The sequence below is a fragment of the Chiloscyllium punctatum genome, chromosome 33 (genome assembly GCF_047496795.1).
Source record: "Chiloscyllium punctatum isolate Juve2018m chromosome 33, sChiPun1.3, whole genome shotgun sequence".
Classification (NCBI taxonomy): Eukaryota; Metazoa; Chordata; class Chondrichthyes; order Orectolobiformes; family Hemiscylliidae; genus Chiloscyllium; species Chiloscyllium punctatum.
Window position 1 is genome coordinate 25,460,727 of NC_092771.1, and position 13,280 is coordinate 25,474,006.

General features: G+C 41.8%; 1 protein-coding gene across 10 annotated transcripts in view; it reads left to right on the plus strand.

Annotated features, from left to right (window-relative positions):
- Positions 1-13,280, plus strand: part of znf592 (zinc finger protein 592) — a 195,129-nt gene that overhangs the window by 140,124 nt on the left and 41,725 nt on the right. The gene's annotated exons all lie outside the window — the stretch shown is intronic.

The following is a 13,280-nucleotide window of genomic DNA, read 5'->3' on the forward strand; positions in this document are numbered from 1 at the left end:
TAAAATTTGCTAATGCCCCTAGCTTTAATTCATAGAACATTACAGCGCAGTGCAGGCCTTTCAGCCCTCGATGTTGCACTGACCTATGAAACCAATCTGAAGCCCATCTATCCTATGTGATTCTATTTTCATCCATGTGTTTATCCAATGACCATTTAAATGCCCTTAAAGTTGGAAAGTCTACTACTGTTGCAGGCAGGGTGTTCTACACCCCTATTACTGAGTAAAGAAACTACCTCTGACATCTGTCCTATATCTATCATCCCTCAGTTTAAAGCTACGTCCACTCATGCTGGCCATCACTATCCGAGGAAAAAGGCCCTCACTGTCCACCCTACCTAAACCTCTGAACATCTTAAAAAGTCATCTCTCAACCTTCTCTTGAACGACAACAGCCTTTCCTCATACGATCTTCCCTCCACACCAGGCAACATCCTAGCAAATCTCCTCTGAACCCTTTCCAAAGCTTCCATATCCTTCCTATAATGCAGTGACCAGAGCACCAGAGTTTTGTACAGCTGCGATATGACCTCACTGGCTCCGAAACTCAATCCCTCTAGCAGTAAAAGCTAACACACTGTATACTTTCTTAACAACCCTATCAACCTGGGTGGCAACTTTCAAGGATTTATGTACATGGACACTGAGAACTCTCTGCTTATCTACACTACCAAGAATCTTACCATTAACCCAGTACTGTATATTCCTGTTGCTCCTTCCAGAGTGAATCACCTCACACTTTTCCACATTAAATTCCATTTGCCACCTGTCAGCCCAGTTCTGCAGCTTATCTATGTCCCTCTGTAACCTACATCATCCTTTGACACTATCCACAACTCCACCCCACTTAGTGCCATCTGCAAATTTACTAACCAATCCTTCTACACACTCATCCAGGTCATTTATGAAAATGACAAGCAGCAGTGATCACAGAATAGATCCTTGCAGTACACCACTAGTAACTGAACTCCAGGATAAACATCTTCCATCAAGCACCATCCTCTGTCTTCTTTCAGCTAGCCAATTTCTGATCCAAACTGCCAAATCACCCTCACTCCTATGCCTCCGTATTTTCTGCAATAGCCTACCATGGGGAACCTTATCAAATGCCTTACTGAACTCCATATACACCACATCAACCACTTTACCCTCATCTACCTGTTTGGTCACCCTCTCAAAGAACCAATGAGGCGTTGCTTGTGTCAGCTGAGTTTTATCAAATCAGAAAGTCAATGTGCACTTGCACTGCAGATTTAATAATAATGCAGATGAAATAGCTAAACCTGTGAAGAGTAAAACAAATGTCAAGGTCTGAAATGATTCCAATGTGATTCCTCCTCCATGGAATCTTAAGGTATTTTGTTCACATCTGCTTTCATTCTGTAATAGCATTATTGTCCCTACACTCAGTGGTGTGAATGTACCCATTGCAGTGATTTACTCAACTCTCCCCAGTCTGTCCTATTATTTCACAAGTCTTATCATACAATCAGTTTGAAGAGCTGTCATTTCTAACCACTTCTGTCAATCATTCCCAATTAGGCACTAGATTCAGTTGCATCATTGTTGTTGCTGCTCCACATTAGTTTATGTATGAGGGAGTGGAGAATTGTGGTTCATGTATTTATAAGGGAGAAGGAAGGTGATTATCTTCTATTTTTGAATGATTATAACCTTCCATAAGCTGGAGCTGAAATGTTTTTGGGCATTAATTAATTCACTTTTCAAAAAAAATCATCTCACTATAACAAGCAAAATACAGTGTATGTCAATAAATTAGTTGTTAAGCAACAAAAATCTAAACGTTCAGTTACAGTTCTGAAAGATAAGTCTAACTTGATTCAGATGCATTTTAATAAAGTCAAGTAAAAGGTGAAAGGGGTAGATTGAGAGCTGATTGGTTACATGGAAAAAAGAAAATTCTCCTTTGAGCCTGTAATTTAGAAATAAGGTAAGTTCTTCAAACTGATTGCATGTTTGTGTTTATGCAAATATTAAATTACCGAAAATACAGATTGTGTTGCAAAGTATGTTATAAAAGTTGCTAGGTAGTACAGAAACTGAGCATTTCTGGTAAAAGAAAAGATGTTCTGATGAAGCTTTTTGTCTTGCACTCATTCGGCCAGTTGCAAGAATGCCTAATTTCATAGTAAGTAATACGTTATACAGTCTGGGAAAAAGGTGGCTGATTTGTTGGCAAAGTAACACTGGTTGAGACTGCCAGAAACAAGGCACCAGAGAATAGTTATCTGCAAGGATATTGTTAAAGTCATAAAAAGTAAGTTAATTCTGATTGTTTATGACATTATCTTGGGGAATATAAGAGGGAACTGTTGTCCCCTAAGCTTGTGTTTAATCTTTGCTCCCTTTGAAACTTGGTATTCTTGCATCTGTCCTGATGAGCACAGGGTAAAAGCTTTGATGTTGTCTTTTTTTAAAATCAAGAATACTCAAATTCCTGGGAATTTCTGCCAGCAGAAAGGGAGGAGGAGCGATAGTGTTAGGAGTATGGATGGGGTTTCTCCGGTGTAAGTGAGAGCCCTGGATGATGCATTGCCTCAGCCAGGGGCAAAGACATCATTGAACGGCTGCATAGAATCCTGAAGGGGGAAGATGAACAGAGATTATGATTCACATTGGTACCAATAACATAGGTGGTCTTGCACCTCACTGGGATAGCATGCTGGAAATTGACCCCTCCATTCCCAGAGTTGTCACAAAAGTTAAAGAATTTTAAACCTTATGCAAAATTTCCCCAATTTGCCTGTCTTTTAAACCCAGATTGATAGAAAGCACAGACCATGTTTCTGTATTTATCAAAAATTACTATTTTTGCAAATAGGTAGGCTCCAGCTGTGGATAATCCCCTTATAACCTCCCCTTATACACGCACATAAAGTTGAAAAAAATACATGGGTGTTATGGTTGGAGGGGAAATTGGGAAAGCAGTTCAGTCGTCTCTATTCACAGCATCTTCTGTGACAGTTCTTCTCCTGAACAGAATAGTGCCTCTGGGTCTTCCTTTCTGGATGCTTCTACTGATATGCAAGAGATATAAGATAGTTGATTCTTTGATTTATTAATCTATAAGTCACAAATTACAACAACTGCTGGAGAAATAAAAAAACTGATTTATTCAGGATTGTTGTGACTTTCACTGCAGAGAACAAAGGAAGCTTCTAGTTGATGGAGGTCTGAATAGTTTCTGTATCTTGTCCAGCTTCCTAAGCTTTTCAGCTACCTGAGAACCAATTGGATAGTTGTTGGCAAGCAGAAGGCATTAGTTGGTACTAGTCAATAAACTTGCTTTCACTAACCGTACTTCCAGACTACACTGGCATAGCAGTAGACTGCCCATTGACACTCAGTTTGGGTTCCTCCAGCCAGGGCCACTTAGCCCCTGATCTCATTAGAACATAGTTCAAACACGAACAAAAGATTTGAATTTAAGAAGTGAGGTGAGAGTGACTGCCCTGACATCAAGATTAATTTGGCCAAGTGTGGCATCAATGAAGCTAGAGTCAGTGGGAATTGAGTAAAATTGTCCACTGGTTAAAATCATGCATCCCTATAGAAAGACAGGTGTGGGAGGACTGTCTTCTCGACTCTCAGGACATCTCTGCACGAGATTTTCAGCATAGTATCGTCGACTCACCCAAATTCGGTTGCTTCATTAATGACTTCCTCTCCATAATAAGGTCAGTTGTAGGGATGTTTGCCAATGATTTCATAATATTCAGAACAATTCACAACTCCTCAAATACTGACTCAGTCCATGCCCAAATTCTGCAAGATCTGGGTAATATCTAGTTTTGGACTAACAAGTGGCAAGTATATTTGAATGACACAGTGCCAGGCAACGATCATCTCCAACAAGAGAGAATCCAACCATTCACCCTTGGCATTCAATGACATTTCCAGTTCTGAATCCCTCAGTATCAGCTTCAGGGAGTTACCATTGATTTGAAATTGAACTGGACAATCCCGTAAACAAGAGCAGGTTGAGGCTTGAAATCCTAGATCAGTTAGATCTCATGGAATATAGAGAGAACTCGCCATTTGGATACAGAACTGGCTCAAAGGTAAAAGTCAGGGTGGTGGTGGAGGGTCGTTTTTCAGACTTGAGGCCTGTGACCAGTGGAGTGCCACAAGGATCGGTGCTGGGTCCTCTACTTTTTGTCATTTATATAAATGATTTGGATGCAAGCATGAGAGGTATAGTTAGTAAGTTTGCTGATGACACCAAAATTGGAGGTGTAGTGGACAGCGAAGAATGTTACCTCAGATTACAACAGGACCTTGATCAGATGGGCCAATAGGCTGCGAAGTGGCAGATGGAGTTTAATTTAGATAAATGTGAGGTGCTGCACTTTGGGAAAGCAAATCTTAGCAGGACTTATACACTTAATAGTAAGGTCCTAGGAAGTGTTGCTGAACAAAGAGGCCTTGGAGTGCAGTTTCATAGCTCCTTGAAAGTGGAGTCGCAGGTAGATAGGATAGTGAAGAAGGCGTTTGGTATGCTTTCCTTTGTTGGTCAGGTTATTGAGTACAGGAGTTGGGAGGTCATGTTGCGGCTGTGCAGTATATTGGTTAAGCCACTGTTGGAATATTGTGTGCAATTCTAGTCTCCTTCCTATTGGAAGGATGTTGTGAAACTTGAAAGTGTTAGAAAAGATTTACAAGGATGTTGCCAGGGTTGGAGGATTTGAGCAATACGGAGAGGTTGAATAGGCTAGGGCTGTTTTCCCTGGAGCGTCAGAGGCTGAGGGGTGACTTTATAATGGTTTATAAAATCATGAGGGGCATGGATAAGATAAATAGACAAAGTCTTTTCCCTGTGGTGGGGGATTCCAGAACTAGAGGGCATAGGTTTAGGCTGAGAGGGGAAAGATATAAAAGAGACCTAAGGGACAACATTTTCACTCAGGGTGGTACATGTATGGAATGTGCTGCCAGAGGAAGTGGTGGAGGCTGCTACAATTGCAACATTTAAAAGGCATCTGGATGGGAATATGAATAGGAAGGGTTTGGAGGGATATGGGTCAGGTGCTGGAAGGTGGGACTAGATTGGGTTGGGATATCTGGTCAGCATGGACGAGTTGGACCAGAACATCTGTTTTCATGCTGTACATCTCTATGACTCAAGCTTACATCTCCAAAGCCTGTCCACCATCTACAAGACAAAATTCTGAATTATGATGGAGTATTCTCCACTTGCCTGAATCTATACAGCTCCAACAACACTCAAGAAGCTTGACACCATTCAGGACAAAACGTTCACTTGATTGGCGTGCGTCCACAGACAGCCAGTCCCTCCACCACTGATGGCAGTAGCAGTAGAGAGTACCATTTACATGTTTCACTGCGGAAAATCATCGAGCCACCTTCCAAACTCACAATCACAATCATCTCGAAGGACAGCAGATACATAAGCCATTCACCATCCTGATTTGGAAATATATTGCTGTTCCTTCAATGTTGCCGGGGCCGAATCCTGGAATTCCCTCTCTAATGGCATTTTGTGTCTAGCTATGCCACTTGGACTGCAGCTGTTCAAGGCAGTAGCTCATCATCACCTTCTCAAGGGCAACTAGGAATGGACAAATACATACTGATTGAGCCAGTGACACTGATATCCCATGAGTGATCAAAAAATCATTGATAAGGTAACAAGCTGCAATGATGGGCATAAATATTTAACATACAACATTTAACATGGGGCGAACAAGAATGAGATGGTATCCTTGTTAAGTAAATGGTACAACAGCACAATTCAGCCATTATTTGTGACCAAAGAAGAGAGACCCCATATGTTGGGAAGTACTGCAAGTTGCCAGCTAATACACCTTGTTGTGTGATTTAGTTAACAATGACACCATCTCATAATTGACCTCTCCGTGTCCGTCATAAAGATTACTGCATTTACCACTAAATTCAACATACGAGCTTAGTCTAGGGCCTCTGTGCTGCAGTGGTTGTTTCCCTACCTCAGGACCAGGGGGCCTGCATTCAAGTCCCTTTAGAGATTTGTAATAAATTTTAACAGGCTGATTCTAAATATCTAAAGCTTAAGTCTATAAGTTAATAGTATAAGTAGCCTTTGAACAGCAGCATGGTCCTTGCCGATTGGCTGTCAACTAACCTGTCTAGCCTAGTGAAACCCTATTAATTTTGAGGATTTTTAAAACTTCAGATATAAAATTATAACTTCTTTTTGGTTACCTTTTCTTTCTGCCTCTGCCTCAAACCAGTTCCACTTTATCTCGTTTTATAGTCTTTTTATAATTGATTTGCCATTATATTCACAAGCGATTAGGTATACTAATCCAGCCATTTGTATCTTCTTGTCTATCCTGGGCATCCTTCTGTTTCTGGAGGCAGTAGTTTTCATCTTGATGGTCACCTCTGTCAAACATTGCCTGGTGTGATTCAGGAACCCCACTCTGGTTTGACAGCTCCTGCCAAAATTGCTGCAGATAAAGATGCGAGAATTCACTGCCTTTCTTTTTACTGAGCCCTGCTGGCCAGCTGAGTTTTCCTTCTTTCCTCATTTCATCCAGTGTCCTGACTCATTGGCCATCTCCTCTTGACAACTGTTGTTCAATTGTCCATGTCGCTATCAACCAACTTCATATCTGTCTTAGAAGTGCATTCTAGTGATGTTATGATGTCCAGCAGATTATTGCAGTGGCTGGTTCACTATCCAGAAGATCTTTGGCTATATGGGCTTCATCCTTCTGACAGTGGACCATGATATTTGTCTTATGGTCAAGTCAGACTCATTGGCATAAGAGAATCTGTCACTTGCCAGTGTAATTGTGTAAGCAACTTCAGTACAGAGCAGGTCTCTGATGAGAACTTGTCACACATTTGTCTTGATATACAGGCAAATAGCTTTCTCTCTGTTCTGAGATATAAGTAAGCACCCCCCCTACCTGAAGGTGCATGGCAGTGACAAAGAGAACCATATTCCTGAGTGGTTGCACCAGTATATTATCCTGTGTGACTTCACTGTGGACATTAAAGGGTTCCAGTGTTTTCCATCACATTGTCATGGAAAGAGAAGATTGTAATGATTGTAGAAGGCAACCAAATTCATTCAGCTTAAATGGACTGCCTTTTTACACCTGGTATACCCCTTTAATATTCGCTTTCTTCCTTAACTTTACAAACATGAAGCTGAAGATTTTTTAATACATTCTTGGGATGTAGGCATCACTTGCAAGATCAGCATTCACTGTCCTTGAGAAAGCAGCGGTGAATCAGCTTCTCGACCCATTGTAATTTTTATGGTGGATGTTTTTGCACCGGTGCCATGAAGTAAGGAGTTGTGGACGTTAACCCAGCAGCAATATATTCCCAAATCAGGATGGTGTTAACCTGAGAGAAGCTATCCTTGTGGAATCCAAACTGAGTGGATTGTTGGTGAGTAAGTGCTGTATGGTAGTGCTATCAATGACATACTTGATCTCCTTGCTGTTGATTGAGTAAAGTGAAGGGGCAGTAATTACACAGATTGGGCCATAAGGTGCACAAGAGGTAGAAGAGATGTGCACAAAAGGCAGTTACAGTGATCATGAGGGATTTCAATATGCAAGTGGACTGTGAAAATCAGATTAGTAGTGGATTGCAAGAAAAGGAATTTGTGGAAAGTCTAGAAGATGGCTTTTGGGGCAGTTTGTGGTAGAACCCACTAGGGAAAAGACAATACTGGATTTAGTGTTGTGCAATGAGGCAGTCTTAATAAGAAAGCATAAGGTGAAGGAACCCTTAGGAGGCAGTGATCATAACATGATTGAATTTGTTCTGCAATTTGAGAGGGAGAAGATAGAATCAGAGTAGCAATATTGCAGCTGAATAAAAGCAACTACAGAGGCATGAGGGAGGAGCTGGGTAGAATTAACGGGGGAAGAGCCGAGCAGGAAAGACAGTGGAACAGCAAAGGCAGGAGTTTCTGGGAGTAATTCAGGAAACATAGCAGAGATTCATCCCGAGGAAAAAGAAGCATGGTACAGGGAGGATGAGATAACCATGGCTGACTAGAGAATTCAGAGATAGCATAAAAGCATAAGAGAATGCATATAATGTGGCAAAGGGCAATGGGAGGCCAGAGGATTGGGAAGTTTACAAAAACCAACAGATTCGCCAAGTTTAAGTGCATTTAAGTAGTCATTGGACAGGTATGTGGACGTACATGGAATAGTGCAGGTGGGATGGGCTTCAGATTAGTATGACAGGGCGGCGCAACATCGAGGGCCGAAGGGCCTGTACTGCGCTGTAATGTTCTATGTAACAGAGGGCAACAGAAAAAAAAAGAAATAAGGAGGGAGAAGATTAAATATGAGGGTAAACTAGCCAGTAATATAAAGGAAGATTGTAAGAGTTTCTTCAGATATATGAAGGGCAAAAGAGAGGCAAAAGTGGCTGCTGGAAAATAACACTGGATAGATGGTAGTGGGGAACAAGGAAATGGCTGAGGAACTGAATAATTACTTCACATCAGTCTTCGCAGTTGAAGACACGAATAATATCCCCAAAACGTCAGGAGAATGAGGGGCACATATGAATGTGGTAGCCATCACCAAGGAGAAGGTGCTGAAAAAAACTGAATGTCCTAAAGGTGGATAAATCACCTGGACCAGGTGGACTACACCTCTGAGTCATAAGGGAGATAGCTGAAGAGATAGTGGAAACGTTAATGGTGATCTTTCAGAAATTGCTAGAATCAGGGAGAGTCCCAGAATACTGGAAAATTGCTCATGTGGCACCCCTGTTCAAAAAGGGAGTAAGGCAAAAGATGGAAAATTACAGACCGATTAGCCTAACCTAGGTCATGGGTAAGATCCTGGAATCCGTTATGAAGGAGAGATTTCTGAATGCTTGGAAGTATATGGTAAAATTGGACAAAGTCAGCGTGGTTTCATCAAGGGGAGGTCACGCCTTACAAATCTGCTAGATTTCTTTGAGGACATAATGAGCAGGTTAGACCAGGGAGAGCCAATGGATGCTATTTGCCTGGATTTCAAGAAGGCCTTTGACAAGGTGCCATGGAGGAGGCTACTGAGTAAGATAAGGGCCCATGGTGTTAGATACAAGGTGCTAGCATGAGAGAAGCTTGGCTGTCTGGCAGAAAGCAGAGAGTGGGGATAAAAGGGTCCTTCTCAGGATGGAAGCTGATGTGGTATTCAGTGTTGGAACCACAACTTTTCATTTTATATATTAACGATCTAGATGAAGAAACATTTTGGCTAAGTTTGCAGATGATACAAAGATAGGTGGAGGGGCAGGTAGCATTGAGGAGGCGAGGAAGCTGCAGAAGGATTTGGACGGGTTAGGAGAGTGAGCAAAGAAGTAGCAGATGGAGTACAATGTGGGAAGGTGCGAGGTCATGCACTTTTGTAGGAAGAATAGAAGCGTGGACTATTTTCTAAATGGGGAGAAAATTCAGAAGTCTAAAGTGCAAAGAGACTTGAATTCTAGTCTAGGATTCTCTTAAGGTGAACTTGCAGGTTGAGTCAGTAGTTAGGAAAGCAACTGCAATGATGGCATTTATTTTGAGAGTACTTGAATATAAAAGCAGGGATATACTTCTGAGGCTCTATAAGGCTCTGGTCAGACCACATTTGGAATATTGTACTCAGCTTTGGGCCCCATACCTCTGGAAGGATGTACTGGCCCTGGAGCATGTTCAGAGGAGGTTCATAAGAATGGTCCCATGAATGAAAACTTAACTATGAGGAAAATATGAGTGCTTTTGGTCTATATTCAGAGTTTAGAAGGATGAAGGGAGATCTAATTGAAATATACAGAATACTGAACGGCCTGGACAGAGTGGATGTTGGGAAGATGTTTCCATTGTTCGGAGAGACTAGGACCCGAGTGCACAACCTGAGAGTAAAGGGAAGACCTTTTAGAACGGAGATCAGGAGAAACTTCTTCAGCCAGAGAGTGGTGCATCTGTGGAATTCAGTGTCACAGAAGGCTGTGGAGGCCAGGTCATTGAGTATATTTAAAACTGAGATATGTTCTTGAGGATCAAGGGTTACGGGGAGAAAGTAGAGAATGAAGTTGAGAAACTTACCAGCCATGATTGAATGGCAGAGCAGACTCGATGGGCTGAATGACCTAATTTCTGCTCCTGTGTCTTTTGATTCAATGGACTGGGCATATCTGGGTACTTTTCCAACTTTGTGACATAGCACCAGTATCATAGGGGTACTTTAGCTTGGCTAAAGGCAGGACCAGTTATAGAGCACAAGTATTCAGCTAGAATGTGGTTTCGGATCATAGAGTTTTCTGTTTACAATGAATTGGCTGAGCCATTTCTTGATATACCAAGTGAACCAAATTAACTGAAGCCTCACTTCTTTGAGGGTGGGGACTTGGGGAGACTGCGATAGGTCAATCTCTTAGGACTGAGGATGATTTAGAACACTTCACTCTTGCCTTTTGCACTCTTGGTGAGCTCTGTCATCATTGAGGGCAGGCATGTGTGTGGAGCCTTTTGCTCCTGATGACTGTTAATTGTCCATGTGTTAATTTACAACTGGTTGTAGCAGGATTGGAGACCTTTGTTCTGATCTGCTGATTGTGAGATTGCTGTCTGTCTATTGCCTATTGCATACTGCTTCTGATAATTAGGACATCTCTAAATTTCAGTTATCATTCCTGTGTTCACACCACGTCTTTAGGTACACCCAGTGCAACTGTTTTACTGAACCAGGGTTGGTCCCCTAGCTTGACGGTAATGGTGGAGTGAGGAATATGACACTTCATTTGCAGGTAGTGGTGGAATGCAGTTTGGCTGTTGATGCCACAGTATGCCATGAATGTCTAGTTTTGAACTGTATCGCCACAAGCACTATGTGCTTGTTACTCCTACCAACACCGTCATGGACAAATACAGCTGCGCAAGATAGACTGGTCAGAGTGAAGTCAAGTTGGTTTTTCCTTTCATGTTGGTTTTCTTGTTAGCTGCTGTAGGCCTAATGTGGCAGATAGTTCATTCAAGGTTCTGCCAGCTCAGTCAGATATGTTGCCTCTGAACCACGCTTGGTGATGGAAATTTAAGTTCTCTACCTAGAGTAGATTCTGTACCCTTGATCCCTTTTGTGCTTCTTGACATGGTTTTTGACATGGTGAAATGCTGATCTGTCAGCTGAGAGAAGGTGGGAGTGGTAATCAGCAGGATGTTTCCTTGCCCATGTGTGACATATGCCATCAGACCTCATTGAATCTCGACTCCCAAGTTCCCTTTTGGAGGAGTCACGTTGCAGTCATTCCATATGATCAAAATGTAGTGGCCTATTTTGAAAGGCTTTGCAGTCTCAATCCAATAATTAGACCTGAAAATTGAAGTTCAGTATCTGTCTAGCGAAGACAGTGATTACTAATGTAGATACGAAACAGTTTTTTACAGATAAGAAACTCAGTTTTATTGAACTACCTCACCTATTCAAGCTTGTGTTCCAAGTAACTTATGATTTTATTTCTACTAGTGAATACAGAGCAGATTTCTAGCATAGTCATATGTTGCTAGTCCATCAGCCCAGTTATCTGGTGTCAGTCAAGCTTAAGGTTGTAAAGGAATAAAGAACCACCTACGTTTGAAAATATTCTACCAGTCAGAAAATTAAAGCTGCAGTCTTCTCTGTGAAACAGATACTAAATAATTTTTGTGGGAAAATTGTGCATAGAAATCCAAATGTAACTCAGCCTCACAATACTGGTTATCATGGCTAAGGTGATTATTTTCTCCTAAATGTTTCTTTTCACTTTTCATCTACAAATTTAGATTATCTCAACTCCATACCACAATGTTTTGAAATACGCACATTACTGCTGTTAGTGTTACCACATTTTTTACGTGCCAAGCTCATTTGTGTTTACAGTACATTGATTCTCCTTTTTGCCACTAAAGCAGAAAATGTTGTTACTGGAATGTGCAACAAATTTGTCAGCAGGTGTAAAGAGAAAGTACAAATACATCATAGATCTTAATCATATTGAGCTTTTTTTTATATAAATGCCAACATATTTGTGCACTTGATGCATTTTCTATTTGTATTCATATTTTTAAACTGTAAGGTTTTCCTTTAATTCTTATGACTTAATTTGCCACCCCCTGTGAAAACACTATGTATCAAAATTTATTAAAGGTCACCGTGGCTGCTGTTGAAGGCATTTGGCTTCTCTGTAGTTATTGTGTTCATCAAGCAGAGGATCCTTTGGCAGCACCTTCCAAAGTATGTGACCTCTACCACCTAAAAGGGCCAGTGCAGCAGGTCGATGGAGACACCACCACCTGCATGTTACCTCCAAATCACGCCACCCGACTTGGAACTATATCAGTGTCCCTTCACTGTTGCTCGGTCAAATTCCTGGAACTTCCTTCCTAATTGTACTGCTTGTGTCCCTATGCCACACCTGTTAAAACAGTTCAAACAAGTGGCTCGCCTTCTTATGGGCAATTAGAGGTTGGCTTTACGGACTTAACAAAGTGTCTGACAACAAGTGTCTGCATGGTAGACTGGTTAGTAAGGTGAGATCACAAGGGATCTGTGGGAGCTAGCCAATTGGATACAAAATTGCTATAAAGGTAGGAGATGGAGGATGGTAATAGAGAGTTGCTTTTCAGACTGAGGCCTGTGACCGGTGTGTGCCACAAGGATCAGTGCTGGGTCCACTGCTTTTCAACATGTATGTGAATATCGGAGGTACAATTAGTAAGTTTACAGATGACGCCAAAATAGGTAGTGTAGTGGACAATGAAAAAGATTATCTCGGAGTGCAACGGGACCTTGATCAGATGGGCCAATGGGCTGAGGAGTAGCAGACGGAATTTAATTTAGATAATTAAGAGATGTTGCATTTTGCTAAGGCAAATCAGGGCAGGACATACACTAATCGATAGAATCCCTACAGGGTGAAAGCAGGCAATTCAGCCCATCAAATCCACGTCAACACCCTGAAGAGCAACCCACCCAGATCCATCCCTTTATGCTTACCCTGTACCAGTAACCCTGCGTTTTCTATGGCTTATCCACCTAACTTGTGTGTCCCTGGGTACTGTACACAATTCAGCATGGCCAATCCACCTGCACATCTTTGGACTGTAGGAGAAAACCAGAACCCCAGGAGAAAACATGAGGGAAATGTGCAAACTCCACAGGGGGATCTCTGCGAGACCTAGAGGTGCGGGTGCATAGGTAGATAGGGTGGTGAAAAAGGCATTTAGCACACTTGCCTTCATTGGTAGAACATTTGAGTGTAGGAGTTGA